Here is an 11,269-nt window from a genome sequence, read left to right on the forward strand (position 1 = left end):
TTTGCGTTCCGAGTCCTGTGGCCCTGAGCGGGCAGCTGACTGAAAAAAATCAGAACTTCTGATCTCTACAGGGGGGTGCCTGACCCCTGCCTGGGTTCCAGGGCGGCGAGAGCCCTACAAAGCCCTGGATTCCCAGACAGTGTCACAACGGGTCCTGGGGCTGAGGGTGGAATAGTGGGTGGGTAGCACCTGAGAGGCAGAAAGGGTCTGCAGGAATAAAAAGGCGGCACAGGGACACTGAGAGGCTGCGGTGCGGGAATGGAGGGTGACACAAGGAGGCTGAGAGGCAGAAGGGTCTGTAGGAGTAAAAAGGGAGGCACAGGGACACTGAGAGGCTGCAATGGGGAGCTTGAGGGTGACACAAGGAGGCTGAGAGGCAGAAGGGGTCTGTAGGAGTAAAAAGGGGAGCACAGGGACACTGAGAGGCTGCAATGGGGAGCTGGAGGGTGACACATGGAGCCTGAGAGGCAAGGGGTGCCTTGAGGGACAAAGTGGAGGGTGCCTGAGGGTGACAGGTGAACAAGCCCTAAGCTCACCCCAAACAGCACCCCAAGAACACCAGTTTTCCCCAGCAGCAGCTGCAGGCAGTGACCCTAATGCTGGGACAGCCCCAGAACCCTCCCAGCAGCAGCTGCAGGCAGTGACTTTAATTAAAAGGCATGGATGGTGTCTGGGACTGAGCACTTTTTAAGGTATTTTTTAAAGTGTTTTTAAAGGGTGTTTGAGGGGTTTTCTCACAGAAGCTCTTGAGGAACTTTCTGGGAGGTTTTAGGCTACTTCTAGGGTATTTTCAGGGTTTTTAAAAGATTTATTTAAGGTGCTTCAAGGGCTTTCTTAGTACTAATTAGAATTTCTATGGGTTTTTTTTCTGGGGTGTTCTTGGGGCTTTTTTAAGACTATTTAAAAATTTTTAGGGCTTTTTTAGGACTATTGGGGGTATGTGGAGGACTCTTAGGACCAGAGTATTTTTAGGTTTTTTGAGGGAAGTTTTATGGTTTTTAGGGTCTTATCAGTCTGTTTTAAGGATTTTGGGGCTATTTTTAGAGCTCTTTTAGGAATGTTTAGGGATTTTTAAAGGTTCTTTGGGGATTTTTAGGGGTGGTTTAGGGTTTTTTTTAAAGTAGGGTAATTTTATTGTATTTTAAGGGTATTCTGAGCTTATTTTTATGATTTTGTGGGGTTTTTAGGACATAGCGAGGATGAGGGTGTTTTTAGGGCATTTTAATGTTTTTTTAGGGTCTTTTCATGGCATAGAGGCTGAGGGGCAGCTTGAGGGGCACTGTGGGGGTTTGAGGGTGACAGAGGCTGGGAGCTGAGGGAGGAACAGGGGGAGGGGACAGTGGGTGACACAGGGAGATGCTGAGGGGGACAGGGGCAGCTGGAGGGTGACACAGAGAAGCAGCTGTCATTTCCCTGAAGAGTTTTCTTCTGTATCCAGCCCATTATTCCCCTTGAACTCAAATCAGAGGAGCCAAACAGCCACAGCTGCTCTGAATCAGCCCAATCAGGGGTATATTAACCCCAGCCTTTGCTAAGAGGCTTCATTTTGTCTTTGGGATCCACTGGGGTAAGTGCTCTCCTCTCATTTTTGTGAAGAGGCTCTTTCAGCTTATCTCTGTTTGTTCTCTGCAGGTGTTTTGGGCTTCTAATGCAACAGAGGCTGTGAAGATACTGTGAGGAAAACAACACTGAACACAGGTAGTATTTAAATTCATGATTTGGGGTTGTGCATTCAGGGGTGGTGCTTTTGTAATCTCTAATTTATTTTTTTCTTTTTTTTTTTTTTTTTTTTTTTTAGGAGGAGTGCAACTTCCTGTAATTCCAGGTTGTGTCGAGTACAGCATTTTTTCAGCAGAGTGATCATGTTCCAAAAGAGATCTGCCCTGTGTCAAAGATGATGTCTGAGATTGAGGCTTCAGGTGAGTTGAGGATTGGGACTAGGAGTGGGAGAGTGAGCAGGGTACCAAGTTAAGAGTTATCATGGTGGGGTTTTGCAGGCAGTAGGGTGAGAAATGGTGTCTATTTGCAAGGCTTTTCACAAGTATAGCAGAGGCATCCGTGTGTCATACAGCACACAAGCTCATCCACTGAACTCACAGAAATGCCATGTAACTTTGCCTCTCTAAACCAGGTGCTACTCATAATAACAGCCAAACCTTAGACTAGGGATGGAACTGGAGACTTGAGCACCCAAGCACACTCAGGAGAGGATAAGTATCTGACTTGCTGGGATTTGGCCCACATAACACTAAACTCAACCATTGATTTTCCTGTTCTTTATTCTAGCTGAATAAGAGGCCAACAGGAGATCCCCTCCGAGGCAGACGCATTTCAGGTCCAACGTGGATTCGCATTTCCAGTCATCCAAAAGATAAGTGGGGTCCATGGCCTGGGGATGGGAGTAGTGGCCCCCTTCGGCAGCCGATGGGGATTTGAATCCCCAGATATGTGCAAGATAAATCAAGAGCTACAACCCACAGAGGGGATGGAAGCGAAGTGCCAGGTTGGGACTCCCCAGGAGGGGTTTTTGAGTCAGTTTTAGAGATGAGGATGTCCAAGAAGTGTCTCCTTAGGCCAGCTAAAGGAAAAGTGTCTGTTTTGATCACAGTGCCGGGGTGCGCAGGGCAGAGCAGTTCCGGTGTGTGTCCTGTCACTTGTCTCTGGTGCACTCTGTGTTCTTTGGGTCTCCCAGTCCTTTCTTCTTGTGGAAAGCTCTCTCTCCCTTTCTTGTCCCCTCGTTTCTCACGTCCTGTGTCACGGGTGTCTGCACATATTTGTCCCGGAGCTGCTCTGCCCTGCTGCGTAGCCTGTAATAGCACAAGTCCTGGGGACTTGAAATTAGTAATGCAGGGTGCAGCTGGGCTCCAAATTGTATTAGGAGATTACCAGAACATGTTTGGTGGTGTTAAGTTGTCCTGCAGCGGTTGACATTAGTCCTAACTTCCTTTCAGATGCAGACAGTACAAATTGGTGGCAAAGGGCACCAGTCCTGGATGAGGAACTTCCCATGAGCTGGTCAGTCATTGTTTGCATTTACAGGGGAAGCAGCCTATGTGGTGACTCTGTTACAGTGGTGTTCTTTGCCTTTATTTTTAGGAGGTCCAGGCAGATAGCAGCAGTCAAGGCCCAGTGTGCCAGGTGAGCAGTGGACAGAAGCAGTTGTTCTTGCTAAGGTTTCAGTTTTTGGTGCAACTGTAAGCATCCATTCTTGTTTTTGTGCTTTAGGGAATCCACTGGGAGTATGCTAAGCCCCTGTCAGCAGCTGGCTGATGGACTGGGTTTGCTGCACTTATGAGCCCTCTGGAAGTATTACAGGATCCTGTGATGAAGCCTACTGATTTTGCATTTCAAGGTCCCATCCTGGTAGCCCAGAGCAGTGGCCAAGGAGTTGTGGTGAGTCGGGGAGGTAGGGAGGAGGAGTGAGAGTCCACTCAAGTTTCAGCAATGCCATGTCACCCTTTCTCCACTTAATCTAGGTGTACCCTGAGATGATGCTGTCGGCCTCCAAGCACGCCTGCGGTGTGTGGCCCGACCATTCTGAGGAGAATGGTGAGTAGCAGAATTGTCAGGTTTTGGCCATTGTGCTGTTACGGTTGTGCACTGATGTTTGGTTTTCTTTGTCTTGGCAGACCAAGAGAGAACAGTCTGGTGACAACTGGAGTTTCCCAGACAGGCAGGAGGCCTCGTTCTGCACCCGATGGAGATTTGGATCCCCAGATATATGCCAGATAAGTCAAGGGCTACAACCCACAGAGGGCATGGAAGCGAGGTGCCAGGTTGGGAGTCCCCAGGAGGGGTTTTTGAGTCAGTTTTGGATACGGGGATGTCTAAGAAGCGTCTCCTTAGGCCAGCTGAAGGGAAAGTGTCTGTTTTGATCACAGTGCTGAGGTGCGCAGGGCAGAGCAGTTCTGGTGTGTGTTCTGTCACTTGTCTCTGGTGCACTCTGTGTTCTTTGGGTCTCTCAGTCCTTTCTTCTCATCAAAAGCTCTCCCTCCCTGTTCTGTCTCCTGGTTTGTCATGTCCTGTCCTGTGTCACGGGTGTCTGCACATATTTGTACCGGAGCTGCTCTGCCCTGCTGTGTAGCCTGTAATAGCACAAGTCCTGGGGACTTGAAATTAGTAATGCAGGTTGCAGCTGGGCTCCAGATTTTATTAGGAGATTGACATAACATGCTTGGTTCTGTTAAGTTGTCCTGTAGAGGTTTGACATTAGTCCTAACTTCCTTTCAGATGCAGACAGTACAAATCGGTGGCAAAGGGCACCAGTCCTGGATGAGGAATTTCCCATGAGCTGGTCAGTCATTGTTTGCATTTACAGGGGAAGCAGCCTAAGTGGTGACTCTGTTACAGTGGTGTTCTTTGCCTTTATTTTTAGGAGGTCCAGGCAGATAGCAGCAGTCAAAGCCCAGTGTGCCAGGTGAGCAGTGGAGAGAAGCAGTTGTTCTTGCTCAGGTTTCACTTTTTGGTGCAACTGTAATCATCCATTCTTGTTTTTGTGCTTTAGGGAATCCACTGGGAGTTTGCATATCCCCTGTCAGCACCTGGCTGATAGACTGGGTTTGCTGCACTTATGAGCCGTCTGGAAGTATTACAGGATCCTGTGATGAAGCCTACTGATTTTGCATTTCAAGGTCCCATCCTGGTAACCCAGAGCAGTGGCCAAGGAGTTGTGGTGAGTCGGGGAGGTAGGGAGGAGGAGTGAGAGTCCTCTCGAGTTTCAGCATTGTCTCCCCTTAACGTAGGTGTGCCCTGCAATGATCGCATCAGAATCCAAGCACACCCGGAGCGTGCAGGCCCAGAACCCGGGCATTCTGAGGAGGATGGCGAGTAGCAAAATTATCAGGTTTTGGCCCATGTGCTCTTAAGGCTGTGCACTGATGTTTGGTTTTCATTCTCTTGGCAGGCCAAGAAGTGACAGCTGGAACTTACCAGACCGGCAGACGGCCTTCTTCTGCAGCCAACAGGGATTTGCATCCCCAGATATGTGCAAGATAAGTCAAGGGCTACAACCCACAGAGGGCATGGAAGCGAGGTGCCAGGTTGGGAGTCCCCAGGAGGGGTTTTTCAGTTAGTTTTGGAGATGAGGATGTCCAAGAAGTGTCTTCTTAGGCCAGCTAAAGGAAAAGTGTCTCTTTTGATCACAGTGCCGGGGTGCGCAGGGCAGAGCAGTTCCGGTGTGTGTCCTGTCACTTGTCTCTGGTGCACTCTGTGTTCTTTGGGTCTCCCAGTCCTTTCTTCTTGTGGAAAGCTCTCTCTCCCTGTCCTGTCCCCTCGTTTGTCACGTCCTGTGTCACGGGTGTCTGCACATATTTGTCCCGGAGCTGCTCTGCCCTGCTGCATAGCCTGTAATAGCACAAGTCCTGGGGACTTGAAATTGGTAATGCAGGGTGTAGCTGGGCTCCAGGTTGTGTTAGGAGATTGACATAACATGCTTGGTACTGTTAAGTTGTCCTGCAGCATTTTGACATTAGTTCTAACTTCCTTTCAGATGCAGACAGTTCAAATCAGTGCCAGAGGGCCACAGTCCTGGGTGAAGAACTTCCCATGAGCTGGTCAGTCATTGTTTGCATTTACAGGGGAAGCAGCCTAAGCGGTGACTCTGTTACAGTGGTGTTCTTTGCCTTTATTTTTAGGAGGTCCAGGCAGATAGCAGCAGTCAAGGCCCAGTGTGCCAGGTGAGCAGTGGAGAGAAGCAGTTGTTCTTGCTCAGGTTTCACTTTTTGGTGCAACTGTAAGCATCCATTCTTGTTTTTGTGCTTTAGGGAATCCACTGGGAGTTTGCATATCCCCTGTCAGCACCTGGCTGATGGACTGGGTTTGCTGTGCTTGTGAGTCCTCTGGAAGTATTACAGGACCCTGTGATGAAGCCTACTGATTTTGCATTTCAAGGTCCCATCCTGGTAACCCAGAGCAGTGGCCAAGGAGTTGTGGTGAGTCAGGGAGGTAGGGAGGAGGAGTGAGAGTCCACTCAAGTTTCAGCAATGCCATGTCACCCTTTCTCCACTTAATCTAGGTGTACCCTGAGATGATGCTGTCGGCCTCCAAGCACGCCTGCGGTGTGTGGCCCGACCATTCTGAGGAGAATGGTGAGTAGCAGAATTGTCAGGTTTTGGCCATTGTGCTGTTACGGTTGTGCACTGATGTTTGGTTTTCTTTGTCTTGGCAGACCAAGAGAGAACAGTCTGGTGACAACTGGAGTTTCCCAGACAGGCAGGAGGCCTCGTTCTGCACCCGATGGAGATTTGGATCCCCAGATATATGCCAGATAAGTCAAGGGCTACAACCCACAGAGGGCATGGAAGCGAGGTGCCAGGTTGGGAGTCCCCAGGAGGGGTTTTTGAGTCAGTTTTGGATACGGGGATGTCTAAGAAGCGTCTCCTTAGGCCAGCTGAAGGGAAAGTGTCTGTTTTGATCACAGTGCTGAGGTGCGCAGGGCAGAGCAGTTCTGGTGTGTGTTCTGTCACTTGTCTCTGGTGCACTCTGTGTTCTTTGGGTCTCTCAGTCCTTTCTTCTCATCAAAAGCTCTCCCTCCCTGTTCTGTCTCCTGGTTTGTCATGTCCTGTCCTGTGTCACGGGTGTCTGCACATATTTGTACCGGAGCTGCTCTGCCCTGCTGTGTAGCCTGTAATAGCACAAGTCCTGGGGACTTGCAATTAGTAATGCAGGGTGTAGCTGGGCTCCAGGTTGTGTTAGGAGATTGACATAACATGCTTGGTACTGTTAAGTTGTCCTGCAGCATTTTGACATTAGTTCTAACTTCCTTTCAGATGCAGACAGTACAAATCGGTGGCAAAGGGCACCAGTCCTGGATGAGGAACTTCCCATGAGCTGGTCAGTCATTGTTTGCATTTACAGGGGAAGCATAAATGGTGAATCTGTTTCAGCACTGTTCTTTGCCTTTACTTTTAGGAGGTCCAGGCAGATAGCAGCAGTCAAAGCCCAGTGTGCCAGGTGAGCAGTGGACAGAAGCAGTTGTTCTTGCTAAGGTTTCAGTTTTTGGTGCAACTGTAATCATCCATTCTTGTTTTTGTGCTTTAGGGAATCCACTGGGAGTATGCTAAGCCCCTGTCACCAGCTGGCTGATGGACTGGGTTTGCTGCACTTATGAGCCCTCTGGAAGTATTACAGGATCCTGTGATGAAGCCTACTGATTTTGCATTTCAAGGTCCCATCCTGGTAACCCAGAGCAGTGGCCAAGGAGTTGTGGTGAGTCGGGGAGGTAGGGAGGAGGAGTGAGAGTCCTCCCGAGTTTCAGCATTGTCTCTCCTTAACGTAGGTGTGCCCTGCAATGATGGCGTCAGAATCCAAGCACACCCGGAGCGTGCAGGCCCAGAACCCGGGCATTCTGAGGAGGATGGTGAGTAGCAAAATTATCAGGTTTTGCCCCATGTGCTCTTAAGGCTGTGCACTGATGTTTGGTTTCCATTCTCTTGGCAGGCCAAGAAGTGACAGCTGGAACTTACCAGACAGGCAGACGGCCTTCTTCTGCAGCCAACAGGGATTTGCATCCCCAGATATGTGCAAGATAAGTCAAGGGCTACAACCCACAGAGGGCATGGAAGCGAGGTGCCAGGTTGGGAGTCCCCAGGAGGGGTTTTTCAGTTAGTTTTGGAGATGAGGATGTCCAAGAAGTGTCTTCTTAGGCCAGCTAAAGGAAAAGTGTCTCTTTTGATCACAGTGCCGGGGTGCGCAGGGCAGAGCAGTTCTGGTGTGTGTCCTGTCACTTGTCTCTGGTGCACTCTGTGTTCTTTGGGTCTCCCAGTCCTTTCTTCTTGTGGAAAGCTCTCTCTCCCTGTCCTGTCCCCTCGTTTGTCACGTCCTGTGTCACGGGTGTCTGCACATATTTGTCCCGGAGCTGCTCTGCCCTGCTGCATAGCCTGTAATAGCACAAGTCCTGGGGACTTGAAATTGGTAATGCAGGGTGTAGCTGGGCTCCAGGTTGTGTTAGGAGATTGACATAACATGCTTGGTACTGTTAAGTTGTCCTGCAGCATTTTGACATTAGTTCTAACTTCCTTTCAGATGCAGACAGTACAAATCGGTGGCAAAGGGCACCAGTCCTGGATGAGGAACTTCCCATGAGCTGGTCAGTCATTGTTTGCATTTACAGGGGAAGCATAAATGGTGAATCTGTTTCAGCACTGTTCTTTGCCTTTACTTTTAGGAGGTCCAGGCAGATAGCAGCAGTCAAAGCCCAGTGTGCCAGGTGAGCAGTGGACAGAAGCAGTTGTTCTTGCTAAGGTTTCAGTTTTTGGTGCAACTGTAATCATCCATTCTTGTTTTTGTGCTTTAGGGAATCCACTGGGAGTATGCTAAGCCCCTGTCAGCAGCTGGCTGATGGACTGGGTTTGCTGCACTTATGAGCCCTCTGGAAGTATTACAGGATCCTGTGATGAAGCCTACTGATTTTGCATTTCAAGGTCCCATCCTGGTAGCCCAGAGCAGTGGCCAAGGAGTTGTGGTGAGTCGGGGAGGTAGGGAGGAGGAGTGAGAGTCCTCCCGAGTTTCAGCATTGTCTCTCCTTAACGTAGGTGTGCCCTGCAATGATGGCGTCAGAATCCAAGCACACCCGGAGCGTGCAGGCCCAGAACCCGGGCATTCTGAGGAGGATGGTGAGTAGCAAAATTATCAGGTTTTGCCCCATGTGCTCTTAAGGCTGTGCACTGATGTTTGGTTTCCATTCTCTTGGCAGGCCAAGAAGTGACAGCTGGAACTTACCAGACAGGCAGACGGCCTTCTTCTGCAGCCAACAGGGATTTGCATCCCCAGATATGTGCAAGATAAGTCAAGGGCTACAACCCACAGAGGGCATGGAAGCGAGGTGCCAGGTTGGGAGTCCCCAGGAGGGGTTTTTCAGTTAGTTTTGGAGATGAGGATGTCCAAGAAGTGTCTTCTTAGGCCAGCTAAAGGAAAAGTGTCTCTTTTGATCACAGTGCCGGGGTGCGCAGGGCAGAGCAGTTCTGGTGTGTGTCCTGTCACTTGTCTCTGGTGCACTCTGTGTTCTTTGGGTCTCCCAGTCCTTTCTTCTTGTGGAAAGCTCTCTCTCCCTGTCCTGTCCCCTCGTTTGTCACGTCCTGTGTCACGGGTGTCTGCACATATTTGTCCCGGAGCTGCTCTGCCCTGCTGCATAGCCTGTAATAGCACAAGTCCTGGGGACTTGAAATTGGTAATGCAGGGTGTAGCTGGGCTCCAGGTTGTGTTAGGAGATTGACATAACATGCTTGGTACTGTTAAGTTGTCCTGCAGCATTTTGACATTAGTTCTAACTTCCTTTCAGATGCAGACAGTTCAAATCAGTGCCAGAGGGCCACAGTCCTGGGTGAAGAACTTCCCATGAGCTGGTCAGTCATTGTTTGCATTTACAGGGGAAGCAGCCTAAGCGGTGACTCTGTTACAGTGGTGTTCTTTGCCTTTATTTTTAGGAGGTCCAGGCAGATAGCAGCAGTCAAGGCCCAGTGTGCCAGGTGAGCAGTGGAGAGAAGCAGTTGTTCTTGCTCAGGTTTCACTTTTTGGTGCAACTGTAAGCATCCATTCTTGTTTTTGTGCTTTAGGGAATCCACTGGGAGTTTGCATATCCCCTGTCAGCACCTGGCTGATGGACTGGGTTTGCTGTGCTTGTGAGTCCTCTGGAAGTATTACAGGACCCTGTGATGAAGCCTACTGATTTTGCATTTCAAGGTCCCATCCTGGTAACCCAGAGCAGTGGCCAAGGAGTTGTGGTGAGTCAGGGAGGTAGGGAGGAGGAGTGAGAGTCCACTCAAGTTTCAGCAATGCCATGTCACCCTTTCTCCACTTAATCTAGGTGTACCCTGAGATGATGCTGTCGGCCTCCAAGCACGCCTGCGGTGTGTGGCCCGACCATTCTGAGGAGAATGGTGAGTAGCAGAATTGTCAGGTTTTGGCCATTGTGCTGTTACGGTTGTGCACTGATGTTTGGTTTTCTTTGTCTTGGCAGACCAAGAGAGAACAGTCTGGTGACAACTGGAGTTTCCCAGACAGGCAGGAGGCCTCGTTCTGCACCCGATGGAGATTTGGATCCCCAGATATATGCCAGATAAGTCAAGGGCTACAACCCACAGAGGGCATGGAAGCGAGGTGCCAGGTTGGGAGTCCCCAGGAGGGGTTTTTGAGTCAGTTTTGGATACGGGGATGTCTAAGAAGCGTCTCCTTAGGCCAGCTGAAGGGAAAGTGTCTGTTTTGATCACAGTGCTGAGGTGCGCAGGGCAGAGCAGTTCTGGTGTGTGTTCTGTCACTTGTCTCTGGTGCACTCTGTGTTCTTTGGGTCTCTCAGTCCTTTCTTCTCATCAAAAGCTCTCCCTCCCTGTTCTGTCTCCTGGTTTGTCATGTCCTGTCCTGTGTCACGGGTGTCTGCACGTATTTGTCCCGGAGCTGCTCTGCCCTGCTGCATAGCCTGTAATAGCACAAGTCCTGGGGACTTGAAATTAGTAATGCAGGGTGTAGCTGGGCTCCAGGTTGTGTTAGGAGATTACCAGAACATGTTTGGTGGTGTTAAGTTGTCCTGTAGAGGTTTGACATTAGTCCTAACTTCGTTTCAGATGCAGACAGTTCAAATCAGTGGCAGAGGGCACCAACCCAGGGTGAGGGTGTTGTACTAATCAGGTCAGTCATTGTTTGCATTAGGAAGCCAAAGTGATAGCCCAACCTTGGAAAGAAAAGCCTGAGTTTGTGCTCAGGACCCTACAGCCCTGAGCGAGAAGCTGATTGCACAAAATCCGAATATCAAAGAACGTGTCCCAGACCAGGGCTGCCACTACCCCATACTTGTTCTGCCCTGAGAGTCCCAGGGGAGCCCTACAAACTGACATCAGGAACCTGGACTGGTGAGTTTTCTTTCCCAGGGAAAAGAGCCGATGTTTGTGCTCAGAGTCCTGTGGCCCTGAGCTGGCAGCTGACTGCAAAAAATCCGAACATCGAAGGATAAGTCCCAGACAGGATCTGCCCACATCTCATACTTGTGCGGCCCTGAGAGTCCCAGGGGAGCCCTACAAACTGACAACAGGAACCTGGACTGGTGAGTTTTCTTTCCCAGGGAAAAGAGCCGATGTTTGCGCTCCGACTCTTGTGGCCCTGAGCGGGCAGCTGACCGCACAAATTCCAAACATCGAAGGATAAGTCCCAGACAGGATCTGCCCCCACCTCATACTTGTGCTGCCCTGACAGTCCTAGGGGAGCCCTACAAACTGACAACAGGAACCTGGACTGGTGAGTTTTCTTTCCCAGGGAAAAGAGCCGATGTTTGCGCTCCGAC

Source organism: Taeniopygia guttata, chromosome 8 (genome assembly GCF_048771995.1).
Source record: "Taeniopygia guttata chromosome 8, bTaeGut7.mat, whole genome shotgun sequence".
In the NCBI taxonomy this organism is placed as follows: Eukaryota; Metazoa; Chordata; class Aves; order Passeriformes; family Estrildidae; genus Taeniopygia; species Taeniopygia guttata.